Source organism: Protopterus annectens, chromosome 10.part0 (assembly GCF_019279795.1).
Source record: "Protopterus annectens isolate FY-2018-M chromosome 10.part0, PAN1.0, whole genome shotgun sequence".
NCBI classification, from domain to species: Eukaryota; Metazoa; Chordata; order Ceratodontiformes; family Protopteridae; genus Protopterus; species Protopterus annectens.
In genome coordinates, this window is record NC_056744.1 from 1,654,544,793 (window position 1) to 1,654,561,100 (window position 16,308).

A 16,308-nucleotide genomic window follows, 5' to 3' on the forward strand; every position below is an offset into this window, starting at 1 on the left:
GGGGATGTAATGGATTTTCATTGATTTAATATAGACCCATAAAATATATAGGGAAGATAAAGTGGAAAAGATATATATCTATCTATCTATTTATATATATATATATATATATATATATATATATATATATATATATATATATATATATATATATATATACCGAAGCAGAAATCACCGACCATACATAACCGAAAGTGCTCTTCACCGAAGCAGCACTTTTGGTTATGTATGCTGGTGGTACCGGTCGCACTATGATGCTGTTAAGGGAAAATTCCCTTTTCCCCACTGTAGTGCGTCCTTGGAGTGAGAATATAAAAGTAGGGGTGTGTGGGGGGCATAGCCCCCCCACACAGGGGGTGCAGGGGGGCATAGCCCCCCTGCATAAAAGATTTATTGTTTTTTTTTTTTTTTTTTTTGCTTTTTTGGTGAAAGCACTTTCGTTAAAGTGTGTTTGGTTATTTTGGATTCGGACTATTGAACTTTCATTCAGTAGTCCTAGATCCATATATATAAACACACACACACACACACACACACACACACTCACACACTGTCCTTTTTCCTTTTCATCCAATAATACTACTAATCTACCTTTCTGATATGTTAATTCCTTATTCAAAAAAGGTATGAGGGCTAAGTTTTTTCCGTCAAAAATATTTCCTGTATGGCAGATTTTTAATCATTCCCTTATTCTTCTCATACAACTGTCTATGTCTAAATGTTTTTATAGGTTCATAGGTGTTTACTAGGCTAAAGACCAAAAGGGGCCTTTTTAAGCCTAGCCATGCATCTCAAATCTCTGACAAGTTCTGGTACCCTTGATAAGTGTAAGCAGGGGCTTGGGAGATGAAACACTTAGAAGCAGGGACCATGGAGATGAACCATTTACAGGCTGTTTTTGTCCATTAGAGACATAGGTGCCAAACCAGGGATGAATTTCCTGTTCCCTATCAAATTGTCCAACTTGCAGTTGAACTGGTTTAGGGAGGAACTCTGCTTCACATGGATAGTGAGCCTGTTCCAGAGAAGGGGTGGTCTCTGGAATACATACCTGTCTCTCCAGCAGGTCCTGTTTATATCACAGGCAAGGTTTAAGTCTGCAGAATGGGCAATTCTGGTACTGTTTGTTTTGCGGATATGCAGGAGGTCCATCAGAGTGAGGTGTGACAACACCTTGTATGCCAGGCATAGATCTCCCCTCAACAGCCTGTAGGTGATAGAATACATGGATAGGTCCTGGAGGCAGTCTGCATAGGACATGCTATTTATTCCCTGTATTATTTCAGTGAGGAACCTCTGTAGATGTTCCAATTATTGGTTATGCCTGGTTAGGTACATACCAAGGGGGGCATTGTACTCAATGTTAGGTCTGATGAATGCCGAATACAGTGGAACAATGACTTCCTTGGACCTAGATGCCATACCTCTGTTTATAAGTTGCATAACATAGAAGGATTTCCTCACTACTGTAGACACATGATGGTCAAAGGCTAGATTACTGTTTGTGAATGTCCCTAACTCCCTGACTACTGGGTCAGCTCTTAGGGGTGTGCTGCCAATATGATAGTTACCAGAGATGGATGACTTCCTGAAGGATACAATTATGCATTTCTTGACATTTAGTTTTAGTCCATGGCTCTGACACCAGTTATTTATATGTGCTAGCCTTTTCTGGAGAACATTTCTGTTGGTGGGGGATTCAATGACAGCTCCTAATTTGCAATCATATGCAAATTTAGTCAGGCAGAGGCCATTGACATTGGCCTTGAATTCAGAGAAGTAAATGCCAAAAATATACGGTCCCAGGACCAATCTCCGAAGGACTCCACTTGTGACTGGCATCTTTGTAGAGCTGGGGTCCCCAGTTCTAACTTCACAAGTCCTGTCTGTGAGCCAGCTGGCTATCCACATAAGGGTTTGTACCTAACCTCTTGAGTTTGACAATGATGCCTGAGTATCCCATATCTTGGCCAGGTCAAGGTAGGAAGTGTGAAACATTTTGCGCACATCCATTGCTTTGGTAACCTTCTCAAAGAAATCCCCCAGGTTGAGTAGGCATAACATGCCCTTGATGAAACCAAATTTGGTTGGATCCAGTGTCTGGAAGTTTCGTATGTCATTATTGATTAAATGCCATGATAATTCCTTCCATGGATTTGCATGTGAGACTAGTGAGAGTTGTGGGTCTGTAGTTACCAGGGTCTGTACATGGCCCACTTTTGTGCAGAGGGATAACTGTTGCTGTTCTCCAGTCATTAGGCATAAAGCCTGTTGGGAAGCTTCAGCTAAATAGCAATTCCAGAGGGCCTGATAAGTCGTGTTTCATGGTCTTTAGAAGACATCCTGAGATACAAGTAAAATCCGTATGATACTATGACACCTAGAGGTATGAATTTAGAATGCAACTGGAAAGTTTTTTTATAATGAATTGTATAATTATATTATTGATAATTGTATAATTGAATTATTTTTATTGGTGGATATATAAAAGATGTCTGAATGTTAGTTGATTATATTACCCTGGGCTAAGAGGGATTGCAACTTGTGTGCAATAAACTACTGATACTGGATCTATTGTCGTGGTTTTTGACATCCTGAGATACTGTCTGTGCCCATTGATGTAGTGCTCTTGGCCTTAGAAAGAGCATTAGGGACTTATTCCCTATTTATAACAGGTGTAATTATATTTGATGGTATTTCCTAATATATCCTGATGCGTTCTCAAAAGCAAATCATATTCTTACTTCTTTAACTTTCTCTGATGTTTTTATATTGCGAAATATATATTCTTGCAGTTTGCTTAAAACCTATCCAGCAGTGTATTAATGACTTATAAAATAAAATAATGTCTTACTTCTCTTACCAAACAACAAGCCATTTCTACAGAGGAAGCAGATTTCATGACAGTCACTAGTCCTCAGCTTGGAAAATTTTTTGGTATTCCCAAAATGCACAAAGACCCTATTAACCCACCCTTCAGGCATATTGTTTCTAATCAGAAGACAAAAACAGAAAAGATTTCAGAATATTTGGACTGGACCCTAAACCCTATTGTGCAAAGGTCCCAGTTTTATCTTAAAGATTCATGGGATTTTTTAAACACACTTTTTCTCCACCCACCAAACTCTGATAATATACTTTTAGTCACTCTTGATATTGAAGAGCTTTATACTAATATTCCTCATGAACAGGGTGTTGATTTGCTACGTTCCTATTTATCTCATGCTACTTCCTTTACCCAAAATAGAATAGACACTATCTGTTTGTTAACTACTTTAGTGTTAGAAGGCAATTTTTTCCATTTTAATTCTTCTATATATCAACAAACTAAGGATGTAGCCATGGGCTCTAAAATGGCTCCAGCTTTTGCCAATCTAGTTCTGGCTGCTTGGGAGCTTCACACTCTTGTACATTTGCCTGACTTTAAATTTGTAAAGCTTTACAAAAGATACATTGATGACATTTTTTTCATCTGGGAGGGTGGTGAGCAGAGGCTCCACACTTTTTTGAACTCTCTTTCAGCCTCTATTCCTGTGCCCCCCACACCCCCTGCTACTTAAATATATCAACTCCAAGATTGCAATTAGTGTAGTGAAGTGTCTCAGAGTTGATATATTTAAGTAGCAGGGGGGTGTGGGTGGTCCAGGGGGGCTTGCCCCCCTGCATATAGTTGAAGGGTAATATGTTTTTGTATGTACTTGTACTGGACTATAGTAAGTGTTGGTATCCTGTGTGTTTTCAGGATTTTGAGTTTTCAATATTTTGAACTTTCAGGATTTTGGTCTCAGGATTTTGATCTTCAGGATTTGGGCTTTCAGGATTTTGTAGCGCTCCTATATATATATATATATATATATACATATACATACATATATATATATATATATATATATATATATATATATATATATATGTGTGTGTGTGTGTGTGTGTGTGTGTAAGACAGACAGCAAATCCTGGGGGAATATAAAAAAAAAACAAACATCATTGTATGATACTGAGTCATATCTCCCAACCTCCAAGCATAAGAAATCTGGAGAAAGCCAAAAATAATGGCGGGAGGCCCAAAATCAAGGACAGATTTAAATATTACTTTTATAAACTTAGAAAGCTGCTAGAAAATCAGGTTTTGCTTTACTATGCAGTTTTCTGAAGGATATGAAGTCAGAAACTCAAACATATTTCATTATTTAATGACTTCAGTCCTCAATGATTGGCCAGAAAACCACACATTTTATGAGTAACAGAACAAAAGTATGAGACAAAAATCTGGACATTCTGTGAAATCCTGAACAGCTGAGAGGTATGTACGGAGCCACGGAGCAAACTGCCTACTAATCAGCATTTTACAGCAATAAATGTGGGTAGCCATTGATGTTTTATGCCTGTACTGCACTGTGAGGCATGCTTCATGTTACTGTAGCCTCTGAGGACAGCTAAAGATTAGTGGTCTTGTTGCAAGTATTAACATGAAGTGCAATAATATTTTTTTATTCTTCATCTGCTGCCGAGATTTGTGAGTATTGCTTCTTCTTGCCATCATGGTAACATCAGGTGACAAGGAGTGATGGTTTCTGAGTAAGATGTCTGCACTATGCTGCCTTGTCATGCAGAACCATTTTGTTATTCATGTAGCTCCAAAGCCCTTATTGTGCATCACAGTGTCATATCAAAACAAACCATAATAGCTCAGTGAAAGCCTTCTCCATGCTGTTATACTCAGTTTTCAAATGCAGCCCACAGTGATTGCATTTTAATTTATTCTCATAGAAACAAAGTATCATTTTAAGCGATTAGTGGGACTTCTATTACAGAGATGGGAGTTATCTTTTACTTTTAATAAGTTTGGGGAGAATAAGCACGTAGTAGGAGGGTAAAGAAGGAAAAGCATGATAAAAAGTTTAGTGAAGGGATACAGAAGAGTTTTATGTACACACCTTACTTACATTGACAATATTTAGTTGTTTAATATATTGATTTAACCATGAGCGCAAATGCACGTGCGCACACACACACACACACACACACACACACACACACACTACTGTATGCGGTTAATTTCATTGTGGCAAACAGTATGAAAAAAGACAAGATTTAGTGGAGTTGCAACTATAGAATGGCAAAAGAAGTGGAGAACATTTAAAAGATAAAATAACAGTGAATAAAGTACCACACTAGTACACTCTGAGAACATATGTAGGAAAGTCATATGACACTTCATTATTTAAGATGTCTGTCAGACAAATGACTTTTGGTAAACCTGAATTCAAACTTGCTGTTTATATAGGAAGTTATTCAAGCATGATCTGAGTGCATTGCCCCTTTAAATGGAGGCGGTGACATCTGCATACATTCTGCTTCCCGTGCTCTGAAAATGAAAGTTTAAAAGCAGTTGCAATATTTGTGGCCTGCTGCGTGTGAGTTGTACACAGCATTTTATTTATTCATTTTTGCCTATGTTCTCAGTGTCTCTGGATTGTGAACATCAGTTCTACAAGCTTTGTGCTGAAGGGATTTGATGTACAACAACAAAACTCTGCTGTTCTTGCTGTAGAAATGAACTTCTTATCAGGAGTTGCACAATGAACTGATTGCAGGCTAATATGGTTTGAAGATCTGATAGACTGAAGCTGGGACACACAAGGCAGGACACAGACTGCAAGGAGCTGTACAAAATGTGTACGCTACAAATAAGAGGGTAGTGCATTGCTGTAGGGGAACATAGACAGAGACTGGAGCTATTCCGCCAGGAGGACGAAACCATTGTCTTTGATCTACATTTTCCCAAACATTCCAGTACCATTGTTTGTTCTTGCATGAGCAGCCAATCTATGTAAGGTAAAAGACATTGCCTGATAATTAACATTAAATTACAGATTTCTTGTATTAAAAGTACTGAAATTTGCTTTTTGATTCTGAATTTTAAGCCTTGAAGGTGGATAATGCTTAGTTATTTTTCTTACTGGGTAGAGACCACAACAGTATGCATGTTTTATATGTAGACTGGGAACATAAGCAGTGCGGTAAGCCCTTATTATTTGCTATGCATTATATAACCATCCTGTTTTCATATGTTATTGGAGATGTAGCTTGGGTATGGATGATCAAGCATTTACAAGCTTCCTCTTTCTAATAGGGACATAGGTCAGTGATCCAAGTTGCACTCGAATAACTGCAGGGAGGAACATTTACATGAATGGGAAACTTGTTCCAGAGAAGTAGTCTCTTAAGACACTTTACCTGTCCCTCCAGCATGTATTTTTTTATTGCAGTTGAGGTTTAGGTCCCTAGATCAGGTGTTTCTAAAGCCATTTGTTTTGCAGATGTGCAACAGGTCAATAAGGGCTGGATCAGAGAATGCTTTATAATCACACATAGATTGCTTCTTAGCAGCAGTCTGTCAAAGACAGGAGTGCAGGTATAAGGTTTTGAAGTGATCTGTGCAGGACATTTTGTCTGTGCCATACATTATTTTTGTGAAGAACCTGTGTGGATGCACCAGTTGTTGCATATGCTTGGTCAGGTTGCATACAACAGAACAACATATTTGGACCAAGATGCCATACCCATGCTTATAAGTTGCACAAAGTTGAATGATTTCCTTACTATAGTAGACACATGATGGTCAAAGACTAAATCACGGCCTGTATGTACTGTAAAATCCCTGACCACAAGGTCAGTTCTCAGGGGTGTATTATGAATGCAGTAATTTCCAGAGGTTGTTGTCATTCCAGAAGATATTATGCAGTTTTTGGCATTGAGTTTTAATCCATGATTCTGGCATTGAGATTTAGTCTATGATTTTGGCACCACTTCCTAGTCTGTGTCAGGCCTTCTTGAAGGTTTTGTGTTATTGGCGGATTCTATGACTGTGCCTAGTTTGCAATCGTCTGTGACCTTGGTCAGTGTAAGGCCTTTGACTCTGGCCTTAACTTCAGAGAAGTAGATGCCAAAAATGAGGGGTCCTAGCACTGAGCCCTTGAGGGACTCCGCTAGTGACTCATCTATCCTAACGTCTTGTGTCCTATATGTGAGACAGTTGGTTACCCAATGGGTGACATAGGGATTTATACCTATGTTTGTGAGCTTGTCCACAATTCTCAAGTGGGGTATTGTGATGAATGCTTTAACCAGGTCAAGGTAGGCAGTACCTCAGGCTCAGTATAGGTGTGCAAGTAGATTGGCACAATGTTGTATATTGCTTTTGAGGTTTTGGATATAGCTGAAGAATGCCTTGTGGTTGGCCTTAGCCTGAGAGGCTACTTTTACTTCAAATTTCACTGTGGTGGACTTGATTAGTACCCCCAGTTGCTTATTCAGTTTGATGAGGGGGTTCTTACCTTGATGGGCATTGCATTTCATATTTTTGGCCACAATTTTCTTCCTTTTGTTATACAGCCTATTGATTTTGGGATTCCACCAGGGTGGCTTTTTTTTTTAGTTTGTCATGTGCTGAATTTAGTTAGTCACCACTGTTTCTGGGCAGCTGTACACGTAATTCTAAAAGTATTTTGTGAATGACTCCACATGGGCAAAAGGTTTGGAGAGGATTTAAATTTTACCAGGGTGTCACTTAAAAGTAGTATGTTTGCCTTGGAATAATTCCTAAAAAAAAATCCAGTGTTACTTAGCATCCCAGAGTTTATTTTTATTCAGAGGGAGACAGCTTTATGGTCTAACCTGAAGAGTACGGGTATAAAATTTTCTGGCGGGGTGCAATATTTCCCCATGTTGGTGAGGACTATGTCAAGGATGTTGCTGTCCCTAGTTGGTGCATGGACTAGCTGGTCAGGGTATTTGACTGTCTGTCTTGCGTCATTGGGTGGCACTGGGTGTAAAATACTGTTTAGGCAGTAAGACAGGAGAGAGAGACCAAGATGGGCAATGGTTCCTAGTCCAAAAAAAGTAGGTGTAAAGCTTGTACCACAGGGTTTAACTTTTTCTTTTGAAATGCAAAGGTTGCAAACCATCAAGGCTGAGGCACAGACAAGAAAAAGCCATGATTACAACATGTTACTCCCTATCCCCAACCAAAATCTCCACCCCCGCCCTCATCATCTCATTGTCCTCAGTACAGCAGTAATAAAATAGGCGACTGACTGGCCACATTTGCAAACCAGTGGGTAAATAGTTGCTACAGGTGGTGTTCACAAGGATACAAGCTGCCATTTCTGTTAGAAATTACTTTTTAGTAATGTACAACCAGTGACAAAAGAACAAAGGCATTTGATGTAACCCACGTGGAACACTTACTTCAGTAAGAAGACAAAAGGGCGCAACAATGGGAGAAAGTAACACAGGCTTTTACTTAAGACTGTTTCTACTGCAAAGAAAGGGTGAGACCTGGGAACTCATCCTGGACTTGTCAAGACTAAACAAAGTTATTAAAAGTGCAAAAATTCATGATAGGTGTCCTCTCGCCCAGCTTCATTGGTTGCAATTACTAATTTACCTCTATGCTCTCACATGAGTAAACTATTGTGGTGCCTTAAAGATATCTGACATCTGCCCAACCAGTCCTTAGATCAGACCTTTCATATACTGTCATATATAAGACAGGAGTTATCATGGTGGTTTCAGCAAATTCAGAAAAATCTGGTTTTCCTTCAAGCAGATACCTGGAACCAATCATATACCACACGTGCAATGCACACAGCCCAAAAACTCCACTTATGTGATCTCAGAGTAGTTTTGTTGAACAGTTTGGTCTGGATCATGTAGCATGCAAAATTTCTATAATTATTATATAAATTATACAATTATTCATTCTTGTAGATGTTAATATAGATTGTAACTCCCTTTATGGTGACTCACCTCAACATTTCATAAACCTGTATGGATTCTCACAACTGATCACTACCCCCTACCCACTACAGTAAAAACGCTACTGGCTCCACAATTGACTGGATCTTGACCAACTCTCCAAACAACTATTGCAACCCTTCTACCCTCCCTGACCCTGTTAGTGACCATTCTCCCATCTCTATCTTAAGGCACTCTCCTCATCTCTCTAAGCTCCATCTCTACAGAGATTGTAGGAAATTAACTAACGTTTCCCCTGAAACCTTTAACTATAGACTCTCTGCCATCAACTGATCTTTCCTAAAAACTCTCCTGCTCAGTGATGCTGTTACTAAATTTAACCACATTTTCCTTGATGTCCTAAACTCTCTTGCCCCAACTCATAAAATCAGAACCAAATCTAATTTTGCACCCTGGCTCTCTAAAGCTACTCATGCTTTGATGTATGAAAAAGATGCTCTATGGAAAAAATGGCAAACCACTAAAACTCCCAACTTTCTCCAAGGTTATAAGCAACTCAAAAATTATATAAAAAAACATATTATTGTGGATAAACACCAATATTTCACTAAATTTCAAAGCTGTCACCCAAATGACCCCCAAAAATATTGGAGTACTATCAACTCCCTGCTCCACACTGTTTCATCTACCATCCCTAACCATTTCCCTTATCATTCTCCCTCTGAAACTGCAGACTTACTCAACAAACACTTCATAGACAGCATCTCTAAACTTCTACCTTCTGATAAATCTACTCTTCTGTCACCCTCACCTCCCCCTAAACCTTTATGCACTTCTGTCTCTCAGCCTTTTACCTTGCAACCTGTTTCTACTAAATATATCAAATCCCTGCTTCTTAAACTAAAATCATGCTCTCTGTCTACTGATAAACTCCCTTCTCAATTTCTGAAAATTGCTGCTGACTCTATTGCATATCCTGTATCCATCTTAGTCAACCGCTCCATTCAGGAATCTACCATACTGGAAATATGGAAATCCTTCTATACCACTCCTCTGCACAAAGGTGGCAACTTTGTTGAACCCTCTAACTATAGACCAATCGCTATTCTCTCACCGCTTTCTAAGATCCTTGAAAAATGTATACATACTTGACTACTGTCCTATCTCATTCACGAAAATCTCCTCACCCCCTCGCAACATGGTTTCCACCCTAAACGCAGTACCTCGACTGCCTTACTATCCTTTACTCAAAAGGATGCAGAAGCTACAGACAACAACCTCCTCATCTTCTGTCTATTCCTAGATCTCTCTAAAGCCTTTGACACTGTGTCTCATCCCATCCATATTAACAAACTCTCATACCTAAACCTCTCTCCTTCTGCTCTTGGATGGTTACAGTCCTCACAAGCACAAAGCAATAAACAAAACTCAAAGCACCAACACTGCTCCTGGTATCAATAAAGGCTGTCCCTCCATTGATATCTTCTATTCAGAAGAATGTTTAACTTGTAATATCCACTTCAAATAATTAGCACAAGACAGGCTCCACGAAAAAAGCATTTAATCAAAATCTATTACCAAACTAAAAACAAGGCAGATTAAGCGCTTTCATCTCCACTCAGGAGACTTCATCAGAATCATCTGCCACAATGCCTTTACACTTATTATCGTAGCAAGTTTCACTCCATTAGTCAACCAATTAATTGAAAAATATCCCATATATTAACCCTTCAAAGTCAATTGTTGTGTTGTAACTATATAACTACTATAGATACCCTTATAGTTAATACATACACACAGTATGTTAAAAAATCACTATAAAAAATATGTATATATATTTTTATATATCTGTTTGTATATTTATGCATTGTCTATAGCAAATAAACTCGTACTTTCATAAATGCAGACCAAGAAACAAGACATGAACATAGTGTAAAACCTAACAATATGGTATTGTTCCCCTTAATTATAATTAAGGAAAAGACTTGGGAAATCAACCAGTTCCCTAAGGTAAAAAAATATATATTGCACCATTTGTTAAAAATTAATGAAATATATCATACTTGTCCAAAAATGTAATATATATATATATATATATATATATATATATATATATAGAAGCAGCATCAATTAGTGAGAGGTAATACTCTAGCTGAGCCAGTAACATATTTTTATCTACAGCATTCCTACATGGTCTGGATAGAAAAGAGGAGATCCTATTATCCTAGAATAGGAAAGAGTTGATTTATTTGTGTTTGTAGTCCTGGTGGAATTGGAAATGTAGGAAGGTGTCCAACCTAACCCCTAGGTAGTTGAATGAAGTGACATTTTCAATAGTGTTAAGATGTTTGAGGATTTTTAGAGGCCTAGAGATAGATGTGAACTTTTGCCTAGTGCCATAAAGCATTTTTGTTTCTTTTATAAGAGTTTATTAGTAATTGTTTAACAATGACCCATTGAATAAGGGAATGAAAATCAGCCTGAAGTTCAAGTTCAAGAGAAGAGAGGAATGGTTGGAGCAGAATAGGATTAAGTCATCGGCATAAAGCTGGAGAGGAAGATGGGGCAAGTCAAAAGAAAGTTTGTTAATGTAGATAGAAAAGAGGAAAGGTACTAGAATTGATCCTTAAGGGACGCAGTTCTGCAGAGGGACTGTACAGGCTGATGAACTGAAATTAACTGGGAAGTTGCAGTTAGAGAGAGGTAGTTTTTGAACCAGGGCAGTGTGTTATCACTAATGCCTATTTCAATGAGATTAATTACCATAATGATAGATCTGTATAATAGCTTCATAATTTCATAGGTAAATGCAAAGTATCAGTCTGCATACTATTAGAAGCCTAGCCAGTAACCAGAGGCCAGAATCAAACCCTCTACTTTGTATCTGTTTAAGACCTTGGCAATTATGCCAGTCTCACCCCTGCTCATTAGTTGTATATAAGCTTGTTAACTGACTTCATAACAAATCCTCTGTGTGCTTATATTCTCATTTCCAAAATCGCTTGCGGTCAGTATCCTCTCTATCTGACTGTATAACAAACCTTCTTTGTGTTTAGGACCCATGGCTGTCCATTTCAGCATGCTTTCCCAACCTCACCCCACCATTGCTCTAAGAGACCTGGAGGGATGATAGGAGGTTTATTGTTGTATATAGTTTGTATTGTATATTTCATATTAGTGTTCACTAATCAGGGGCACACTTTTATTGGAGAGAAGAAGTGGTTCCAAAATATTATGGGATAAGGGAGAGCTAAAACATGAGAAAAGTTTAAATGCCAGTAAGATAAGTACCTACAGCAACTAGTCCTTATTGAAGTGAAAAGTTGCATGTGATGAAGTTTTAGTGTTATGGTAAGTACTTAAGTCTTGCTTATTTGTTTTTATATATTTATTTGACACTCACTTTATACTTTTCATTGTGCCTCATGGCTCATGTCATAGCTTAAAAGGGTCCACAGCCCAAACTACATATCTGGTTAGCAAATGAACAAATAAGCGGTCAAACACATTTCCGGCAGGTTCTTTCTTGACATTTCCTTCCTCACATCCCACTTTCACATATCCAGATTTGTAGTTACCACATTACTTTGACTCTTGTTGTAGTCTATTGGGCATCTTTGTGTGCTGAGTATGTATCCCTAACTCCTCCAGAGAGGAGGTCATCCTTGGCTGGTGGTCTGTCTCTGCTAGCCATACCGGAGGGCTCAGTCTTCATCCCAACACCATATCCTAGTGCTCAAAGATGGCTGGTCAGTGCTCATTTTGTTATTTGTGGAAATGCATGGACACAAATGATAATGAAATGCATAGCTATGCAGAATACCTGTTTTTTATTCATTGTTTTCCAGGAAGATGGTTTTAGTTTAGAACAAGAAGCAAGAATTTCTCAAACTGCACCAGTTTCTGCAAGAAAAGGAACAAAAACGTATCCAATAGCTTAAGAATGAAGAAGTAAGCATCCTGAATAAAATGAAAGAAAGTCTGCAATGCATCAAACATGGTATTATTGCCTCCCAGATGGGAATGTCTGGTGTTACCTTGGAGCTCAAAAATGAAGAAGAGACTCAGAAAGTGATGGAAGAAAATTTTGAAGCCACTGAAAATGAAGTTATAGCTACGAGAGAGATGTTTGACAGTAACTTGAAACTCTTACAACAGCAACAGTCTCATCCTGGGATTCAGAAACCTTCTCCGTGTATTGGACGAAAGTCATGTGAGATGAGGGGATTGTTAACAGTAAGCATACTTTTCATTTCTACTTTTGTACAATGCTTGTTTTAGAAAGTAGAATGATACATGGCAGCCAAGGGGAAGAAATATTTGTGATAACAGCATTCATATCAGCAGTCTAAACAGTGCACTCTAATATGCTTCATTCTGAATTACATATACATTTTTTAATCAGCCTAAGTGGCTATCAGAAAAAATATCTTGCACCTCTCATTTATATATCATTGTGACAAGTAATTCCAAAATATTAAGTACTGCACAAATTCTCTTTGTTGTGTTAAATATATGTGGTAAGTCTACAAACTTTTTTTTTCTACATTAAGCAAGCAAAATAAGTAAATAAATAAAATTCCGTTCACAATAAAAGCTGTTCAGTAAAAATTAGCAGAAGTACAAGCTTTGTCATGTCTTTGTTAGGTATTAAAATATCAACAAACTTCTCCAGGAAGCATTTTTGACACAAAAGCATGTAATTATTATGTTTATTTTGTTCTGTCAGGAAAACTAAATTGACCAAGATACCAGAGTTTCATCCTGGGATTCTGAAACATTTTCCATGTCGTGGTCGGAAATTGTTTGCAACGAGCAGCCCTCCACAGGGTATATGCCATTCACAGGCAAAGTGCGCATGAATGGTGCAGGCTGAGCCCCCTGCATTGTATGCCATTGTTGATAAAACTATATAGTTATGAGCAATATTATTAAAATGAGTTTATCAGTGGGTACAGATGAGGTAGACAATATAGAAGAGCAATTCAGAACCATGAATTTTCCACAAAATGCATGCGCCAACTCTAGAGCAAATGAAAATAGTAAAATTCTGGGATTACAGGATGCAGATTGTGGAACAGTGCTTGGGGCAGGAGCAGCATTCACACTCTTGTATACACAGCAGGCTGTACTCATCGCTGGTAGTCACACACAGTGTTGTGCTTCATCACCCACCAATGTTCTGTGTCATGTCTGCCCTTAATCTTTCATGCCCTTTATGACACTGATATTGTCGATCAATACTGTGTGAAAAGAATCATCATGCAGGAGGTAGTCAAGATATGTTATCCTCCTATGTAGGCCTATGGTTTTTGCAGAGTTTCTAACCCTGTGGATAGAATGATATCTAGTGGCAGTGAGAATGCTAGCTGCAGGGACCTTTCAGTAATCATCAAGGGGCACAGTTGGCACATCCCAGGCATCTGCCTCAAGGAAACTCTTATCAGTTCCACAATGCCAAATGACAGCATGTGGGGGAGTGTGTGTGTGTCTGGGGAGGTATATGTGGGTTCCTTTTACCATTGAGGAGAAAGTCAGTACCATGAGCGACACAGTGGTGCAGCGGTTAGCATTGTCACCTGACAGCAAGAGGTTCTCCGGTTAATTGGCTTTAGGTGTGAGTATGTGTGTGCCTTCTGAGAAAGTTTGGATGCTGGGCTGGCAACTCGACACAGTAAAACTTTACTGCCACTCGTTTTGTGGACCAATGATCCACTCTGGTGACCCCTAACAGGAAAAGCTGAAAGGATAAGAAAATCAGTACCAAGTGGAAATTTTTTGACAAAGCCCATTTCCCCTGTGCTACTGGGGACATTGACTGTACTTGCATTGAAATAAAGGCCTTACCTGCTGAGCTGACAGGAAGGTATGATAACTGCAAAAATTACCACTGCATCAACTGTTAGTTTGCCTGCAATTTACAGGGTATAATGTACAATATGCCTGTAGGCCCCCAGGCACTACCCCATAACTCCCACATATGGTACACATGCAACTTTTGTAAACTGTTTAACAGTGGTTATTTTCTTCCAGTGGTAGCTTACTGACTTTGCCATATACGCTCGGGAACCATGTTTGATGACACCCATCAGAGATCCACACATTGTGACAGACATTGGTGACAGCAGTATCCTGTTAGAAACCCAGGTCATCACTAAGCATGTGTTCAGCATGCCTTTGCTGCCTGGATGTATCTGTTAGTTCCCTGCAGTTTGACCCTGGTGTATGTACTAAGGTATTCACTGTCTGTGCTATGTTACATAGCATAATACTGATGTAACAGTTGCAGCAGGGGGAACGCATGCTGGAGAACATGTCCAGCAACACCAGACACTGGTGGAGTCAGCAGTGGTAGAGGACCTTGACAGATGAAGATGGGTGCCGTGTTCCATGGGCAAAGGTGGATGCAGTACGCTCTGACGCTGGCTAAGAGGCTGATAACTATGGGTCATATTAAAGCACATACATAATGTTAAAAGTGATGCATGCAAACCTATAAGCAGAGTATGCTTATCCACAAAGGGATTGGCCACAGTGTGCATCAGACTTAGGCTATCCAAGTAACAAAGTAAAAAGGGCAGGGCACACTTATCACCATTTGCACAGGTTGGGGGTCCTGTGTCATCCACAAGGAAATGTGTGCCTGATGATGGACATGATACAGATTTTGTACTGTGATTGTAAGATGTGGGGGACCTCAGGTAAACTGGGATGGGAGGGGTGGTGCTGTTACTATGTCTGTGAATGTGTGTGTGGACTTAGGTATTTGGGATGTATGTGTGTGTCTGCTGGGACAAAGCTTCAGCAGATATTGCAGCAGTGTGGTGAGGTCATACAGAGACAAGTCCAGGTCACCCACAGGAGATGTGTGTGAATCCTGTCCATGCCTTTATTCATAGGAGCTCCCTCTCCTGGGAGGGTCACAGGCACTATCCAGCCCTTGCTTGGAGGAAATTGAGCTGCATGAATGAGAATGATACCCTGTATTGGACAAATATGTGGTCATCCACATATGACCCTACTCATTTCCACACTGAATGGTGAGTTTGAACTCGTGGTGCTATGTGACCCTGACCTTGGCCTTCCCTTCCCGTGATGATGGAGGCAGAGTTGGAGTAGCTAAATGATGTGCCTGATATGCATCCAGAGGACAGGAGATGTGTTGTACAAGCTGCCTACAGAACATGTACATTAGGTCACACATATGGGACATGCAGTCCCTCAGGTCAACTTGGGCACCCTGTAAAACACTGAGGTATTTGTAGCCTTTGTCTCTATGACAACATTCCATGCTCACTAGGTCATGCACATTGAAACAGCTAGCTCAGTGCAAATGGTACCCATGGTGTCTAAGATTGCCAGCATGCTGATGCCCCATATATTCCCTGTACTCATTGGAGCTGATGGAAACTAAGGGATACTGCAGAATTATCTCCCTTCCCAGCTAGACACATCTGTGACTCCCTGTCCTAAAGTGTCTACCTCTGTCTCTGGCATAGATTTCACAGGCACAGAAGTCATGTCCAGAAACTGGGCTCAGGTTCT

At 39.4% G+C, this 16,308-nt stretch overlaps 1 pseudogene; it reads left to right on the forward strand.

The window, feature by feature from the left end:
- Nucleotides 1–16,308, forward strand: part of LOC122814375 — a 388,456-nt pseudogene that overhangs the window by 319,351 nt on the left and 52,797 nt on the right.